Source organism: Mustela nivalis (genome assembly GCF_964662115.1).
Source record: "Mustela nivalis genome assembly, chromosome: 4".
NCBI classification, from domain to species: domain Eukaryota; kingdom Metazoa; phylum Chordata; class Mammalia; order Carnivora; family Mustelidae; genus Mustela; species Mustela nivalis.
The window spans coordinates 155,328,474-155,345,499 of NC_139023.1; the positions used below are offsets into that span (position 1 = coordinate 155,328,474).

Here is a 17,026-nt window from a genome sequence, read left to right on the forward strand (position 1 = left end):
CACAGGTAGGACCCTGTTCCTCACACTACCTGTATAGCCCCTGGCTTATGGTAGATGCTCAGTAAAACTGCTGAATAAATGTATCTATTTATAAAGATGACAGAAGTAAAAAAATGTATCATTAGCTTGTTTATTTATTTTTAATCCCGAACTATTTTTCACTCTTGTTGATAATCTCAAATGAACGGCTGAAGGTTGAGAGCTTTTCAGGATGTTTTCCCTGTGCTATAAGCTAGCAAGAAAACTAAAACTAGTTAGAAGAATATTTAATAATGTAAAAACCGATACTGATTTATTGAGGGGGAAAAATCCACACGATGATACTGTAAAAATTACATTTGCTTTAGGAAGCCAAGGTTCTAAAGCTTTTGACTCATGTCATGACATTTAAATTCATTTAGTTTTTCATTTTTCACAAAATAATTTTTGAGATGCTAATTTTTTATCTGTCCTTTGTATTTTCCAGGCAGGCACATGGTCCCTTTGCCTCAGAGATTTTGACAAATGTGAGGGCAATATCTGCCTGTCTTTGTAACTTAAAGCTCCCAGACAGGGAAGAAAGCAAGCTCCATTTGGTTGTAAGAGAAAGAAAAGGAATATCTGATATCACAACTAGAGGGAAAGGGAACAGATTTCCACAGATACAAGGAAGATGTCAGAGTCTGGCACATCTAGTGTGTGTCACTGCAGAGAAGGTGAATTTAGGGAAACTCCTTGAAGAACCAGGAACTCCCACCTTATGGAAGAGCTCTATGATTTAACACAACAGAAAATCTTTTGAGCCTTTGGACTTGAGAGACAAAAGATAATGTTGATTTGAAGTAAAGTCACAATCATCAGGAGAATGGAGCACAAATGAGGGGTTTTGTAGCATATTTTGCCTTGCCTAAGATACCAGACTTTTGCTAGATTATCTGTTATGCTTATGAGAGGAAGGAACAGTTAACTGTGACTGAATTTCTTATCAGTCTGGTGGGATGGGAATTAAGTGTCAATTTAATTTATTGTAGACAAGAATATATATGTCATGAGTACCTGAACTTGTAAACTAATATTCAAACCTTGTATATATTTTTCAACTTTATTATCCATAAATTCAGAATATGAAATGCTTTTCTAAATTCCCTTCCAAACTTGTAAACATTACAAGTATGTAGAAAAGAATTTCACAGTAAGGATCACCCCTAAAAATGTAAATTGATATCATTAACAAAATCTTTACTTTCTGCCTTAACTATTTCAGAAATTGAGATGAAGTAGTTATAGATTAATTTTACCAATATAAATTCTTAGTCTGTTTTCGTTTTGTTTTTTTTTTTTTAAGATTTTATTTATCTGACAGAGAGCGATCACAAGTAGTCAGAGAGGCAGGCAGAGGGAGAGGTGGAAGCAGGCTCCCTGCTGAGCAGAGAGCCCAGTGCAGGGCTTGATCCCAGCACCCTGAGATCATGACCTGAACTGAAGACAGTGGCTTAACCCACTGAGCCACCCAGGCCCCTCTGTTTTCTTTATTTTTGTCTCAATAACAGAAATAAATAGAAATAAAACAAAATGCCTAGAATTCCTTTTTAATGAAGAACTCCAGAGGATAGATGAATAGCATTTTTATGGTAAATTTAGCATTTCAAGTTCAATCCTCAATCACATACATACAATCACCATATATATTTTTCTTTTTTTTAAAGATTAATTGAAGCTGTGAAAGCCAAGAAAAAGGACTTTGTGAGAACTAACATTACATTTTAGTTTAGAAGTTAATTTATTTCAATTATCCACTGACCTAAAAATCAATATTTTTTCTCATTTTAATCACTATAAATTATAAAAATGAAGCACAGACATTTCCCTGAGGGTGATGAATAACCCGAAATATTGCAATCAAATGTGTAATAGGTGAAAAGCTAATGTGCCTTCTGTGATAATTAATTTGTAAGTTGCAATCCAAACTATTTACATGCAATATTTGGTCACTATATGTAATGTATTTCCTTTGGAAATACAGCATTATCTTCAGTTTGTTCAGTTTTTAATGTTAATATCTCATGAGCATTAAGTTTATCTGTCATATTATCATGACCAAATGTATTTGCACACAGAAGACAGAATGAAAAGATGTATTTTTTAAAATATAATACATTGCTTTATGCTAGTCTGTATTTTTGTTTAAATCACTAATGTTGGAAACTTCTGTTTAGAAAAATGAGATGATAATTAACAGTGTACATTTTCCATATAGACTATGGAGATAATTTTGCTTATAAAAGAGTAACATAAAGGTTCCTGTAATAATTAACTACTATATTTGGATACTACACACTGGTTTTTTTTTTTTAAGAAAACAGTACATTTTATAGAAAATGTATTATGAGTCCATGCAATTTTACAGAAAATGTATTATGAGTCTGTGGATTTTTTTTCTTGAAGTATTCAGTTAATACACAAATTAATTAAAAATTCAAAATAAAATCTTTATGACCAATATTACATAGATTCGATTTTCCCTAACATCCTTACCTTTCTTCTACAATACTCTTTGACAACGAGGTAATTACTACTTTACAAAAATCTCGTCTTCTCCATGCTTTTACAGAACAGAAGCACGGAAAATGGATTCCCATCTTTACTCTAAACTTTACAGTGTTGAATTACAGGGAGATGTTGGATTATCTACCTAAGCAAACTGCTTTCTTCCTGACATGCCCCCTCATTGAACCAGATCCCAGCTATGCCTAATAAGGGTAAGAAATGCAGACTACAGGCAAACAAAAGTCAATCTGTCAACAAAACTAGAAAGATAAAAAAGTGAAGAGCTAAGCGGTGCGTTAAGTTTCTTCCTGTCTTAACAAGCAGACGAACCACATCATGCACCCAATTGCTCAGTCCCCCAAATTAAGAGATCTTTTTGTTCCTCCTCTTTTCCCCACAATCCTTGGCCCCCAAATAACCCATCATTAATTTGAATATGCCTCCAAAATTTATTTTGAATCCGTTGGCTTCTTTCCAATTTTATTACCATCACCTTAATTTACAGATTGCTAATACAACCTTACTAATTGCTCTATTTTTGCTTATGTTTGCTCAATTTTTAATCATTCTCCATATATAATAACAAAGTGAGAAACTGCAATATAATTTGTATAATTACTTATCTCTTCTTCCAACATCACAGTGTCTTCCCATTGCATTAAACTTAAATCTGCATTTTTACCACATCCTCCAAGGCTCTGCTTGTTTTGACTTCTGTGTAGTCTCCAAACTCATACCAATCTCTCTTTACCTCAGGATGCTCTACCTACACTGGCCTCCCTTCTATCTCTTAAACAAGATATGCCTTTGTTCTGATTTCTAACATGTGCTAACCAGTTTTTCAAAATGTTTGTAGCAATTTTCTTGCCAGTACTAGTAAATAGTAGTCTGGGTAGTATATAAGAATGATTCCAATAGTAAATCTTTTAGTAGGTGGTAGTGGATTTTGATAGGTGGATTTGGAAGGTGAATGGTTGTATCTTATTTTGGTCTTATTTTGCAATGCCAGACGATTGGTGAAACACAGCAGTGTTTCATATGATATATAAGATACTTGAGTACCTCCTTGGTGAAGATCTTGCTCAAACCTCTTGGTCATTATCTCTTGGATTATCTCTATCTTTTTTTATTGATTTGTAGAAATTCTTCCTATATATTGTATGTAAGTCCTTTATTAGTTATTATGCTTATATTTTCACTCAGTAATGTATTTTGATGAAAAAAGTTTTTAACTTTATTATAAACCACTTTATGAATATTTTCCTTTGTGGTTCCATGTTGTAAAATCCAATTTCCTAAAAAAATTAATTGATGTTAGAAAAGTATTTTATCAGTCAATTAAAGCCATAATAATGCTATACAACAAAGCAGCACAAAATTCAGTTGCTTAAGGTAAGCATTCTTGCTCAGAGGTCTGCAGTTTAGTCCTATCTTGGCTGATTTAAGCTGGGCTCAGATGGATTTGGCTTTAAGCTAAGGCTAGATCTATTTCTACTTCTTAATAGGATTTAAACTAATGGGCTAGTCATAACTGGTTTTGTTTGTTTGTTTGTTTGTTTGTTTGTGGTTTGTTTGTTTGTTGCCCATAGTAATAGCAGAAGTTTTAGAGGATGAGTACATTTAATTACTTGCTAGTTTCTTACCTGCTTATAACTAATTGATCAAATCAAGCTACATGACCGAGTCCAAAGTCAAGAAGCAGGTCTGTACATTCTAACACTGATAGAAAGAACTTTAAAATCACATGACATAGTTAATGAAAAATAGTTGGGGTGATAAATTGAGAATAATAGTGCAATCTACCTCAGGCATACTCTCATGTTACCTTCAACAACCATTCTTATTTTGATTCCATGCTAGATCTTGTGGTAGGTAGAATAATGGCCCCCCATAGATGTCCACCAGGAATATCACCAGGAACCTGGGAATATGGTAGTGTACATAGTATTGATAACCTTGCATCTGTGATTAAATTATGGATCTTGAGATGGGTAGACTCTCCTAGATTATTCAGGTGAGACCAATATAACCACAGTGTCCTTTAATAAAGGAAGCGGTGGATCAAGAGAGTCAGAGAAGGGTATGTGACAACAGAAGGAAGGTTGAAGCAATGAGGAGCCCTGAACCAAGGGATTCAGGTGGCCTGTAGAAACTGGAAAAAGCAAGAAAATATATTTTCTCCTTGATGCTCCAGAAGAAATGGATTCCTGCCAACTCATTTTGGACTCCTGACCGCCAGATAAATAAATTAATAAATTTGCATTGTATTAAGCCACTAAGTATGTGGTAAGTTGTTTTAACAGCAAGAGGAAACTAATACAGAAATATAATTTATGTGGAATTTATTTCTACAGTGTCACATGGATTTTTTTTTTTTTTTAATTTTCACATGTGGGTTTTTGCGTGCTTTTGTGGGTATAGAAGTTTTGCATATCTTGTGCTGGATTTATCCTGCTTTATTTTAGTTTTTCAAATTTTGAATGTTATTGTAAATTCATTCTAATTTTGTGAAATATTTGCTCCTGTGTAAGGAAATAAATTTGAGTGTATGTATACTGACTTTGAAGATTTTATTTATTTATTTGTCAGAGAGAGAGAGAGCAAGAGCGAGCACAGGCAGAGTGGCAGGCAGAGTCAGAGGGAGAAGCAGGCTCCTTGCGGAGCAAGAAGCCCGATGTAGGACTCGATCCCAGGACGCTGGGATCATGACCTGAGCCGAAGGCAGCTGCTTAACCAACTAAGGCACCCAGGCGTCCCCTGACTTTGAATAATGCAGTCTTACTTTATATGGGTGGGTTAATCTCAGCTGGTCCGGATGGAGCCCGTGTTTATCCTCAGAGCTGCCTGCAGCACAGCAGTGATCCTTGACCAATTCTATAGCATATATTAACTAAAGATAATTGATATTTTGTAATATGAGTCTGTGAGTTTTGGGGGTAGGAACAGGACACACAGGATGTCAGCATTGTTTATTTATGACTTTTCACCTGATTTTAGTGGAGCCTTAGGAGAGTTTTTATACTTTACCAACCATGGGTGCTTGACCAGCCTGCTGTAAGAGACCCCACTATAAGATGGGCTCCTGGAACTGAAATGCTTTACACAGGTACCAGTGATGGTCTGAGGCACATAAAGTGTGTCCTATGTGACTTAATGCCTACAAGACACAGAAGCCTGTATTTGAGATCTCTGGACTAGTGTTATTAAAAACTGAATCCTGTGAGTCTTTTTCAACAGTCAAACACTCTAGGTAATTACTGTGCAATTAATAGACTTGCTAAACTCACTTACTAGTTTTTATAATTTACATGTCAATTGTTTGTATACAATTATATTGTCAGCAATAATTATAAGGTTTTTTCCTCTCAAATTTCGTACTCTCTGTTTTTCTTTTTTTATGACACTGACTATGATGTCCAGTTCAGTGTTGAACAAAATAATGCCAGCAGGCATCTTAATTTATATAATCTCAGAGAATAAATGTCTACTATTTAACAAGTATGATTGTTCTAAGTTGTGAAGATATTTATCAGATTGAGAAAATTCCCTTCTGTTCTTATATTGCTATTTAAAAAATATAAATAGATATATAATTGTATCAAATTTTTATTCTATATTTATTGAGATGATGGTATAATTTTTCTATCTCATTCTGTTAATGTGTGAATTAGATTGTTAAAACAACTTTGCATTCCTGAAATAAGTCCACATTGGTTGAGATTATGATCAGTTTTATACATTGCTGAATTTTGTTTGTCAGCATTTTGTTAGAATATCACTTCTACATTTATGAGTGAGATCAATTGTAAATTGGCCTAGAATTTTCCTTAATAGATAGATGCCCATAATAAAAGTATGGTTTCAAATGCTGGGCTGGCTCTCTGAGGTGTTTTTTTGTTTGTTTGTTTTTTAATTTTTTCAATTTATTTATTTTCAGAAAGACAGTATTCATTATTTTTTCACCACACCCAGTGCTCCATGCAATCCGTGCCCTCTATAATATCCACCACCTGGTACCCCAACCTCCCAGCCCCCCGCCACTTCAAACCCCTCAGATTGTCTTTCAGAGTCCATAGTCTCTTGTGATTCACCTCCCCTTCCAATTTACCCCAACTCCCTTCTCCTATCACCCCTTGTCCTCCATGATATTTGTTATGCTCCACAAATAAGTGAAACCAATCAAGACATACAAATGGCTTTCTGAGTTTTTCGCTTAAAGATATTGGCCTTGTAATTATTTATTGCCTGTTACAGTTCTCTTAAGCTTTCAAAAATGTGTCTTTGATGTGTTTTCCAGGTTTTTGTTTGTTCTTAGTTGAAGATTAGGCCAAAAATATGTAGTCCATCACTACTAGAAGCAAAATTCATTCCTTTAATATTTTTCAGAAGTATATTCTTTACAGAAATAATATACATATCTTATTGTCATATTTTCACTCAAACTAAATACTTATATTACTAGTGTTCTAGAATTTCATTATTTTATTTCCTAACAGTAGAATTAGTTATATTTGTACCTTTTCTTCTAGCCAATTTGCAGAGCTCTCTTGCTAGTTTTAATATTCTTTAGTTAATTAAAATTCACAAATAATTATGCTCCAGGTCTCAAATATATGTTTCTTTTTCTTTTTTTAAAATAACTATTTATTTATTTAAGATTTTTATTTATTTATTTGACAGGCAGAGATTATAAGTAGGCAGAGAGGCAGGCAGAGAGAGAGGGTGGGGAAGCAGGCTCCCTGCGGAGCAGGGAGCCCGATGCGGATCTCGATTCCAGGACCCTGAGATCATGACCTGAGCTGAAGGCAGAGGCTTAACCCACTGAGCCACACAGGCACCCCATATGTTTATTTTAATTCCATGCCTTACTGAATTTGCAAGAAATTCTCAAGATTAAATGAGAAAGGTAAATACCAATTCTAATGTTGTGATTCTGCTTTCAATAGGGGTGCTTTCAAGGTTTTACTATTAATTGGGATGCTAGTTCTTGATTTACGATGGATATTTTGTAATGATACAAATGTATCTTATAAATCCTAAGAAGTGATTTATTTTTCATTAAATACATGAACAACACCTTATATTTTGTTTTCTGTGGCATGTCTTCTCAGCACCAATGGAGTTTATTATACAACTTTTATTCCTCAACAGATTTCCTGTGTGTATATATATGCCATTTCTCACAATTACATAAAGTTGTGTATGGATTAAGTCAAGTAAGAATGAAAGAGCTTTCATCTGCTTGTTTGATTTAATCATGTGGAATCTCATTCAGGGACTGAATACTTTAAAATTCAAGGACTACTTTAAAAATACTTTGAATATTTGTTTTTGATTTAAAATAATTAAAAAGTAGGTGTCTGTTATAAGGTTGTCTAAATTTTCACTCTTTAAATCTGCTGTAATAAAAAGAAAAACCTTGGATATTAAGTTACTAAAATGTCTGTCAAGTCAAAGTCTGTGTTTAAAGAATAATCTTAAAGAAAGATATATTTTATATTTATTTATTTTAATTGCTTGATTTAAGTAAAGTTAGTGTGTAATAGGGAAATAAAAGTGACTGCAATGAATCTAAGGGATAAGATAACACACTTTAGGGCCAAATCTCAAATTCTTATCCATTCAAAGAAATAAAAATACCCTAACTGAAGAAAGTGTTCAGTTTTTTTTTTTTTTAAGATTTTATTTACTTATTGGACAGAGATCACAAGTAGGCAGAGAGACAGGCAGAGAGAGAGGAAGGGAAGCAGGCTCCCTGCTGAGCAGAGCACCGAATGCAGGGCTGGATCCCAGGACCCTGAGATCATGACCTGAGCCGAAGGCAGAGGCCTCAACCCACTGAGCCACAAAGGCGCCCCAGAAAGTGTTTAGTTTTTGTTTTATCTATCATTTGGGGAAAAATAATCATATTAATTCTTTTCTTAATGGTCTAATATTGATCATAAAATAGTTCAATCTAGAAATGTAAACAAATACATCTTAAATTCATTCAAACTTTGTTAAAAATAGCTTTAAAAGGTTTATACATGGTATAAATAAAGTAATAATTCAAATGTGGTGTAAGGAAATGGTCCAATTTCATTTTTCTGCATGTGGCTGTCCAATTTTCCCAGCACCATTTATTGAAGAGGCTGTCTTTTTTCCATTGGACATTCTTTCCTGCTTTGTCGAAGATTAGTTGACCATAGCGTTGAGGGTCTATTTCTGGGCTCTCTATTCTGTTCCATTAATCTATGTGTCTGTTTTTGTGCCAGTACCATGCTGTCTTGATGATGACAGCTTTGTAATAGAGCTTGAAGTCCGGAATTGTGATGCCACCAACTTTGGCTTTCTTTTTCAATATCCCTTTGGCTATTCGAGGTCTTTTCTGGTTCCATATAAATTTTAGCATTATTTGTTCCATTTCTTTGAAAAAGATGGATGGTACTTTGATAGAAATTGCATTAAATGTGTAGATTACTTTAGGTAGCATAGACATTTTCACAATATTTATTCTTCCAATCCAGGAGCATGGAACATTTTTCCATTTCTTTGTGTCTTCCTCAATTTCTTTCATGAGTACTTTATAGTTTTCTGAGTATAGATTCTGTGACTCTTTGGTTAGGTTTATTCCTAGGTATCTTATGGTTTTGGATGCAATTGTAAATGGGATTGACTCCTTAATTTCTCTTTCTTCTGTCTTGCTGTTGGTGTAGAGAAATGCAACTGATTTCTGTGCATTGATTTTATATCCTGGGACTTTACTGAATTCCTGTATAAGTTCTAGCAGTTTTGGAGTGGAGTCTTTTGGGTTTTCCACATATAGTATCATATCATCTGCGAAGAGTGATAATTTGACTTCTTCTTTGCAGATTTGGATGCCTTTAATTTCCTTTTGTTGTCTGATTGCTGAGGCTAGGACCTCTAGTACTATGTTGAATAGCAGTGGTGATAATGGACATCCCTGCTGTGTTCCTGACCTTAGCGGAAAAGCTTTCAGATTTTCTCCATTGAGAATGATATTTGCGGTGGGTTTTTCATAGATAGCTTTGATGATACTGAGGTATGTGCCCTCTATCCCTACACTTTGAAGAGTTTTGATCAGGAAGGGATGCTGTACTTTGTCAAATGCTTTTTCAGCATCTATTGAGAGTATCATATGGTTCTTGTTCTTTATTTTATTGATGTGTTGTATCACATTGACTGATTTGCAGATGTTGAACCAACCTTGCAGCCCTGGAATAAATCCCACTTAGTCGTGGTGAATAATCTTTTTAATGTACTGTTGAATCCTATTGGCTAGTATTTTGTTGAGTATTTTCGCATCTGTGTTCATCAAGGATACTGGTCTATAGCTCTCTTTTTTGGTGGGATCCTTGTCTGGTTTTGGGATCAAGGTGATGCTGGCCTCATAAAATGAGTTTGGAAGTTTTCCTTCCATTTCTATTTTTTGGAACAGTTTCAGGAGAATAGGAATTAGTTCTTCTTTAAATGTTTGGTAGAATTCCCCCGGGAAGCCGTCTGGCCCTGGGCTTTTGTTTGTTTGGAGATTTTTAATGACTGTTTCAATCTCCTTACTGGTTATGGGCCATTTCCTTACACCACACACAAAAATAGACTCAAAATGGATGAAGGACCTCAATGTGCGAAAGGAATCCATCAAAATCCTTGAGGAGAACACAGGGAGCAACCTCTTCGACCTCTGCCGCAGCAACATCTTCCTAGGAACAACGCCAAAGGCAAGGGAAGCAAGGGCAAAAATGAACTATTGGGATTTCATCAAGATCAAAAGCTTTTGCACAGCAAAGGAAACAGTTAACAAAATCAAAAGACAACTGACAGAATGGGAGAAGATATTTGCAAACGACATATCAGATAAAGTACTAGTGTCCAGAATCTATAAAGAACTTAGCAAACTCAACACCCAAAGAACAAATAATCCAATCAAGAAATGGGCAGAGGACATGAACAGACATTTCTGCAAAGAAGACATCCAGATGGCCAACAGACACATGAAAAAGTGCTCCATATCACTCGGCATCAGGGAAATACAAATCAAAACCACAATGCGATATCACCTCACACCAGTCAGAATGGCTAAAATCAACAAGTCAGGAAATGACAGATGCTGGCGAGGATGCGGAGAAAGGGGAACCCTCCTACACTGTTGGTGGGATTGCAAGCTGGTGCAACCTCTCTGGAAAACAGCATGGAGGTTCCTCAAAATGTTGAAAATAGAACTGCCCTATGACCCAGCAATTGCACTATTGGGTATTTACCCTAAAGATACAAACGTAGTGATCCAAAGGGGCACGTGTAGTCGAATGTTTATAGCAGCAATGTCCACAATAGCCAAACTATGGAAAGAACCTAGATGTCCATCCACAGATGAATGGATCAAGAAGATGTGGTATATATACACAATGGAATACTATGCAGCCATCAAAAGAAATGAAATCTTGCCATTTGCGACAACATGGATGAAACTAGAGTGTATCATGCTTAGCGAAATAAGTCAAGCAGAGAAAGACAACTATCATATGATCTCCCTGATATGAGGAAGTGGTGATGCAACATGGGGGCTTAAGTGGGTAGGAGAAGAATAAATGAAACAAAATGGGATTGGGAGGGAGACAAACCATAAGTGACTCTTAATCTCACAAAACAAACTGAGGGTTGCTGGGGGGAGGGGGTTTGGGAGAAGGGGGTGGGATTATGGACATTGGGGAGGGTATGTGCTTTGGTGAGTGCTGTGAAGTGTGTAAACCTGTTGATTCACAGACCTGTACCCCTGGGGATAAAAATATATGTCTATAAAAAATAAAAAATTAATGAAGCAAAAAAAAAAAAAGTAATAATTCAAAACTTAAATCTCTGGGTAGTTCAAAGGTCTGGATACGGCACCTCTAGGACAAAAGAACTAATTTCTTCCCCTCACCCAATACTCACTATAATAAAAAGAGACAAGTTTCAATGCATATGTGCATTTGAAAAAGGAAAGAAAGGGAGACTCCAACATTGTGAATATTCCCTCATTTTTTGGACATTCTCTATTCTTTTACATTTTTATTTGCAAATAAACCAATTCTCCCTGAGCTCAGCTCATGTTAAATATAACCAACCAGAGCCAACATACAAACATCCAAATTCTTACAAGATGTCTCTTTTCCAAGTTAACAAAATATTACCAAATATTTTACCTTTGAGTAACAAATATCACCCTCTGTCCTGCTTCTAGTGACAGATTCCTCCAAACCCACCCCCTAACCACTAAGCACATGCTTCTTCCCTCACCTCTTTTTCTGGGGGTGGGGTATGGTAACCATATCTCGGTACTTGTTCAGATTTCTATAGGAAAAGAGAAATCACTTCAAGATTGTCAGGCAAGAAAGGACTTACTATAGAGTACTGATTCTTTATAAAGCCTCTGGAAATAATGAAAACTTGAAGAGCTCAAAAAAAAAAAAATATATATATATATATATATCAACAATCTCTGTTTCCTGCAGCACCAAAGTCCATCATAAGTGAAGAGAGAAAGCCCAGAAGGTGTTATAAAAACTCACGTCTGCCCTCTGCTGAAGCTTTTGTGCTTGCTTACTAATGTGAAGGAGACAATAATATTTCTGCTTCTTTTTTGTCTTCTGGGTCTGGCACAACCTTTTCTTTGGTGGAGTCTAAACCAGATCTCTGCAGGAAAGAGTGTTTGGGAAATGTAGATTTTAGGCTTTCATTCCCAATGATAGGGAAGAGCTAAGAAGGGCAGTGATGGGCTAAGTAGAAAGGGAAATATAAGGTACATGTTCAAAGCATGGGAGATGAGAATAACTTTGGACTTCTTAAAGGAACACTGGAAGTAAAAGATGGTATTAATAATGACAATATAGCTAACCATTTAAATGGAAGATTATGTATTTCAGGTATAGTTTTGTGTATATTCCAACATATTTGATGGAGTATCGTCTTTAGAATATATTTTTGTATTTTAAAAATTTAATTGTGGAAAATACACATAACATAGAATTCACCATCTTAATCATTTTGAGTATATAGTTCAATAATGTTAATTACATTCACATTGTTGTACAACAAATATCCAGGACTTTATCTTGCACAGCTGAAGCTCTATACCCATTAATAATTTTCCATTTTTATTTCTCCCCAAATTCTGGCTACCAATATTCTACTTTCTTTTTCTATAAATATGACTACTCTGGAAACCTCATGTAAGTAGAATAATACAGCATTTGACTTTTTGTGCTGGCCTATTTCATGTAGCAAAATGTCATTAAGGTTCACCATGATGTAGCATATGACAGGATTTCATTTCTTTTTAAAGTTGAGTAATAGTCCATTGTGTGTACATATCACAATTTATTAATCTATCTATCTATGGACATTTGTGTTACTTCCACATTTTGGTTATTGTGAAGAATGCTGCTATGAATATGAATGGACAAATCTCTCCTCAGGACCCTGCTTTCATTTCTTTTGGATATATATACCCAGAGGTAAGTTTTCAGGATCATGTGATAATTCTACTTTTAGTTGTTTGATGCAATGAAGTTTTTTGTTTGTTTGTTTTTTCAGATTTATTTATTTATTTTTGAGAAAGAGTGAGAGAGAGAGAGTGGGAGGAGGAACAGAGGGAGAGGGAAAGAGAGAGATAATTCTCAAGCTGACTCCTTGCTGAGCATAGAGCCTGATGCAGGGCTGGATCCCAGGACCTTGAGATCATGACCTATGTGGAAGTCAGGAGTTGGATGCTTAATGGATTGAACCAGCTAGGTGTCCCTGCACTGAAGTTTTTTATTTGATGTATGAAACTTACCTGTTTTTACTTCCATTATCTGTGCTTTTGGTATCATTTCCAAGAAATCGTTGTCAAATCCCAAGTTGTGAAACTTTTCTCCTGTGTTTTGTTTTAAAACTTTAATGTTTTAAGTCTTACATTTAAAACTTTGATATATTTTGAGTTAATTTTTATATATGCTATAACGTAAGGGTCCAACATCATTCTTTTGCATGTGGATATCCACATGGTTTTTCCAAAACCATTTATTAAAAAGATGGTCCTTTGTCCATTGAATGGTCTTGGCACCCTTATCAAAGATCACTTAATCACATATGCAAGTAATTATTTCTGGTCTCTCTATTCTATTCCATTGGTCTACATGTCTGCCTTTATGCCAGTATCATACTGTATTGATTACTATAGCTTTGCAGTAAGTTTTGAAGCAAGAAACTCTGAGATATCCAATTTCATTGTTCGTATTCAAGATTGACTATTTGGAGTCAATTTTTTCTTTTTATACAGAATTCTATCAATTGATCAAAGGTAAGCATAGAAAAAAGACATTTTGAGACAAAACTTCAAAAATTTGCCTCTCACATGCTCATTATCAGGAAGTTACTGGAAGAATTTCTTAACCAAAATATGGGGGAAAGATCCCCATAATTAAGATCCCAGAAACAGCAGATCTAACAGAGAATAGAGACAAAGACAATTCCCAAGATGATAATGAAGGGGAAACCCATGATAAAAAAAAAAAATTTAGAGAATAACCAGATAAAATTAGAATAGACAACAGGAGGCCCTAATAAGGAAAAAAAAATAAGTATATTATCCATGGATAGAAATATTAAAACTATTTTGATGGACATTTTCAGTTATTAGAAAGGGTTTATGAAGACTTAGCCAGAAAAACAAAGAATACAAAGGAAAACAAAAGATGCATTTATTAAGTCTAGGTCAAACACAAAATTTCATAAGAAAGGAAATATTATTTTATTAAACCATTTGGCTCAACTTAGAAATACTTAAATCATTGCAATAATGAAAAAACATTGTGATAAAAAAAGTCTAGAAAATTGAAATGGAAACATGAGAAAAGAGGACAGAAAAGACAAAATTCTCATCTAAAATAATTAGAAGTTAATGGAGGTGTGCCTGGGTGGCTCAGTTGGTTAAGCATAGATCTCTTGGTTTGGGCTCAAGTCATGATCCCTGGATCATGGAATCAGGCCCCACATTGGGCTCCATGCTCAGTGTAGAGTCTGCATGAAGATTCTCATCCTCTCTCTCTGCCTCTCCCCCTGCTGGCACTCTCTGTTACTCTCTAAAAATAACAAAATCTTTAAAAAGGGGGGGAAGTTAATGGATCAGAATATAAATCAATCAAGAGAGAGCAGTACTCACTAATTATTTTTAAAATATGAAAATATATTTCAGCAGAAATACCTAAAGAATTGAGTGTCACTCTGGAAAACTGAGAAAGGGAGAAAGCGGTATAGAGTTTGGTTTAATGTTATAAATTTATTGCCGTATTTTATGTTTTAATTATGTACGTGTATCCCATTTACAATTAGAAAAGCGTAAAATAGTCTAGATTTATTTTTCTATATTTAAACATTAAAATTAATGAAGACTGACAAAAACAGCATGTGTAAATAAAGTTTAACAAAATCACTACTTTCAAGGGTAGAATTCTATTTTCCACATTAGGAAAACCAGACAGTTTACCAGAGAAACAAACCAAACACCATACTGACTTTGCTCTAGGCAGGTGCAGCCATACAGAGCAAACATTAACATTTGTCAGGATGGAGAATTATGCAAAAGAGACTTGGCTGGATTCACTTTGGGGAATGCCATTATGAGACAAAAAAAACCCCACAATTCTCAATTTTTGACATTCCATTTCCCCTGCAAGGCTGAATTATATGAAAACAAGTGGTGCTTACTTGTGGACTCCAGATTACTCCATTGTTTATATGTTTTTCATATATTGGTTGTTATTTTTTCCTCTAATGTTCAGGGAAAAAATCATGTAAAACCATTCTTGGGGCTGCCAAGTGTTACTAAGATTGGATTTGCTTCCATAGCAACGGACCCATTATCATGATAGCTCCTGGGCACGTGTAACAACTTCAACCCATTAAATGGGAACCTGCAGGCAGGATTTCACATAAACTTTCACTGTTGCAGAATATTGGTGATTCTTTTGCCATGTTTTATTTGCAGTTCTTGGGAACCATGCATGAATCCGTGTTCAACTTCCATCATTTATATTTCATACTGATAATAATTTCTTTTTTTTTCAGTTCATGTAAATGCCCTGAAGATTAATTTAAGCAATCCATATGGTAAAAATAAAAAGCTACATAAAATTAGGAAGATTAGGAAGATCTTGAAGGTCTTACTAATGTTTAGTGTATTTGTTGCCCAGGTGGTACTTATAAACAGGCTTATTTTAAATTCAATATTCATGTGAAGGAAAAGAAGGAATTTTAAATGCATTAAGTGTTTTAGCTAAAAAATTGGAGAAATGTTATCAGATTCTTAAGGCATCAAAGAGTGGGACATCTCAATTCCTATAAAATATAACATGTAATAACCACTATTTATTGAACAAGTACTAAGTGCCATAAGCTAATTTACAAATTATCTTTAATATTCACAATATATGAACTATTATTCTCATTTTTTAAGAGTCTTGCATTTAAATTTAGAAAAGCAAAGTGATTTGCCCAAGTTCAGTTACTAACGAGTGCATTGGGATTTGAACCTAAATTCCTTTTGACTCCAAAGGAATGCTATTAGTTAATTTTTACATTTCATACCTCTTGTGTTACTCCTATTTGAACCCAAGAAGTAAGTATTATTTGCATAATAAATATAAGTAAAATAAAGAAGAAATGCATGAATACCATTGTCAGCTACTTTAGGATAAGTACTGATTTTACCCTCTACTCTATGCATTATCAAGAATCAAGGCACATCTTATTATACTGATCTTCAATATATGATTCTAAGTTCTATTAATCTTTTGAGTTAAATAATTAAACTGATTTGAGTTAATTAACAGTTTAAAATCTCTTGTCTGAAATTGTCCTCTTTCATTTAATAACCCAGAAGTAATATGAACCACCATATCTAAGTCAATTATAAATTCATTAAGTGTTTTTTTATTTAGCCATTTTTTCGGAGCCAATGTCACCATGTGGCGAAAGTATGGAAGAAAGAGTTTATCAATGTTCATATTTTGATATAAGGATTTTTGCAGTGCAGATGTGGATATGTCCAGTGAGAATTTTACAATACAACTATGACATGAAAAACAAGATTTATGCACTTAATAAATGTTTTCTGAGTGCCCAATATATGCCAATAATTTTTCTAGAAGCTGAATATATTGTGATGAAAAATATAAGACAAAAATCCTATCCTGTGGAAAGTGCATTCTGTTGGGGTTTAGATTACCCATAAGCAAGTTAGTGAAATAATAGTATACCAGATTATTACAGGTGTTATGGAAAAAAGTAAAATAGGAGAGAAAGATAAAGAATGTGAGTTCATTTCAATTTCCCTTAGGGTAATTAGGAAAGACCTCACTCAGAATGTAACATTTGTTTGAAGACCATGGGTGAAGGGATGAACCCCCTCCTGGCTATCTTACAGAAGAGTAATCAGGGCAGAGAAACAATCAGTGAAAATATTCCAAAAGGGGATATACCTGGC

The 17,026-nt window shown here is 34.6% G+C and overlaps 1 protein-coding gene across 1 annotated transcript in view; it reads right to left on the reverse strand.

Annotated features, from left to right (window-relative positions):
* GALNTL6 (polypeptide N-acetylgalactosaminyltransferase like 6) overlaps positions 1-17,026 on the reverse strand; it is a 1,234,529-nt gene that overhangs the window by 739,215 nt on the left and 478,288 nt on the right. The gene's annotated exons all lie outside the window — the stretch shown is intronic.